This window comes from Temnothorax curvispinosus, unplaced genomic scaffold, assembly GCF_003070985.1.
Source record: "Temnothorax curvispinosus isolate PA1 unplaced genomic scaffold, ASM307098v1 QBEX01000074.1, whole genome shotgun sequence".
NCBI lineage: Eukaryota > Metazoa > Arthropoda > Insecta > Hymenoptera > Formicidae > Temnothorax > Temnothorax curvispinosus.
Window position 1 is genome coordinate 1 of NW_020209854.1, and position 2,413 is coordinate 2,413.

At 29.7% G+C, this 2,413-nt stretch overlaps 1 long non-coding RNA gene across 1 annotated transcript; it reads right to left on the bottom strand.

Annotated features, from left to right (window-relative positions):
- Positions 1 to 92: 92 nt before the first annotated feature.
- Positions 93 to 2,407, bottom strand: LOC112456061. The gene is made up of 2 exons (XR_003040919.1): positions 2,306 to 2,407; positions 93 to 985 (listed from the first exon to the last, which is right to left on the bottom strand). It is a non-coding gene; the product is annotated as an uncharacterized LOC112456061 (long non-coding RNA).
- Positions 2,408 to 2,413: the final 6 nt, after the last annotated feature.

The following is a 2,413-nucleotide window of genomic DNA, read 5'->3' on the forward strand; positions in this document are numbered from 1 at the left end:
TTCGCATAACGTGCTTTGTGTTCGAGCTTCCTTTCCTTTTTATTACCGACATGTAATATGTATATGTTGTTAAATAATGAAATAGGCGAAAATAATGTAGTAGCAAAATTTTACATCGATTTGTGTTGTATACATAATTTACATAGGTACTGTATAAAATATAAAAACGCTTTTCTATACTTGTACTCTTCACCTACAAAATATATTATAAGAGCTCTCCCGCTTTCGAATTTCATAAATACAAACGATTAATTAAAGAGCATCCTTTGGTTAATTTGATCGCCCTAGCCCTACCATATCGCTAAAGTTATATACACTGGATTTTGCGCATAATACGTTTAAATGTCATACACATTCCATGATTTTAACGCCAGAACCATAAAACAGCGCGTTTGGTCCATCTTTAAAAATAAGAATAAACCACGTCAATTTTATTTCACATTGCAAGGAAATTTACAAATCCAAGTATTTATTTACGTTCACAGTATCGCACCTTCCTGACATTTTGCAATAAAATCTTATTTTATGTTGCACGTCGTAATGGCAATGCAGCGTATGTCTCATTTATGCAATTAAATTATATGTATTATGTCGATGAAGCAGATTTTACGTGGTTTATTTTCATGTAAAAAATTAAGGATTTTAATTATCTAAAAAAGTATTTGTAAAAAAGATATGTTTATTAAATATTGAATATATTGAAAATGGGCAGAAATATTCTAGGCATACACGAGTCTCCCTTCCATCTTCTTCAACGTCCTTTGCGCCACCTAAACTATTTACAAATTATATATATATATATATATATATATATATATATCTTTCTTCTGGTGTTATCATGCGATAAAAAACTGTAGCGGAGAATGTATGTACAGAAGCGTATCTCCCTTAGACTGAATATTTAGGACCACATTTTTTAATTGGCGTTAATCTCAGGCCTTTAGCCAGCATTTGAGCTTCGAGGTCGCGGTCTTCGTTCTGATATCTAAAAGAGAAACAGACATATTTGTATTAATTGGATAAATACTATGTTACTTGCTGGAATGGTATATAATGTATTCGCATAAACTTCTTTGCTGCAAATCATCATTATCAGTTTCCAAAATATCGACGTTCGATCTAGCTTCTGTCAAAGGCGTACATTTAGATTTGAAGAATGTACACATTCTATTATTAACTCATTTTTCTTCTTTTAACACACAAATATACGTATAACATAAGATTAAATCTTTATTTTCTTATTCAAAATGACTATCATCATGACTATCTAAAAAAATATAAATTATGGTAATAGATAATAGCAACTCTCTAATATATGCAGTTTTCGCCTTTGACATCCGCAAGAAAAAAGATAACGTATATTTCATTAAAAACTAAATTAAACAGTTACGTCTGTATTTTAAAATTATATTATACATTTATACACATAAAAAAGTACACCCACAAATAATTGTGCTATTAAATAATTGTGCGTTTTACAGATATCCAAGTATTTGAAATAAGTGAATATTTTTTAATCATTTCAAAGACATTTTGCACGTTATTTTACGTAGTAATGCGTTTGCTCGTTACGAAGAGAATTTAGACACACAAAAGTCGATATGTGTATTCAACTATATGAAAATTTTATATCAAGGGTAAAGCTCAATGACAAAAACATTTCAAAAACATTTGATTTTACACATACTGTCCGGAATGTCAAGTTCACGATCTCTTTTTTTTATTACATCAGTAAACATAACAAGATGAAAAAAGACATAAAAACACATTTCAAGATTTGCACGTAAGCTACAATAAAAATGGGTGTACGTTGGAGCAAAAGTAAATAAGAAATCGTGAATAACAAACAATGAATAACACGTCCAACAAGCACAAAACGGGACATTTTTTCTCGTAAGGATCAAAATACTGTACCTACCAACGTGCCATGTCACTTTACCACACACACGAATACTGAGAAGGCATTTATTTAAAATAATAACTTATTCAGGTTTATGAGAATATAAATTTAGTTATCTATTTGCTGTACAGTTTAGTAGAAGAAAGCATATGTACATTATATAACATATATATCGTGAAATGTTTGTAAAAATTTTAAAGATTAAAAGATGCTAATACGTCCTGCGTACAATTAATAAATATTCCTACTATATGTACTGAGAAAATATAAACAAATAAAATAATTAGTAATTTGAAAATGTAAGATAGATACTCCGATTTTTGAGAAGAAATATTAAAAATACGGATATAACATGCATTTGTATATGCAGAACTAATAGGTGTCAAACACGATGATTTACACCACCTTTGTCGTTCTTCCTCCAATAGGACGATTAAGGAATCCCTTTTTGCTACTATCTCCAACATTTCCGTCAAAATTTCCCCTTCTTTTTTAACATCATCACTGGTCTTC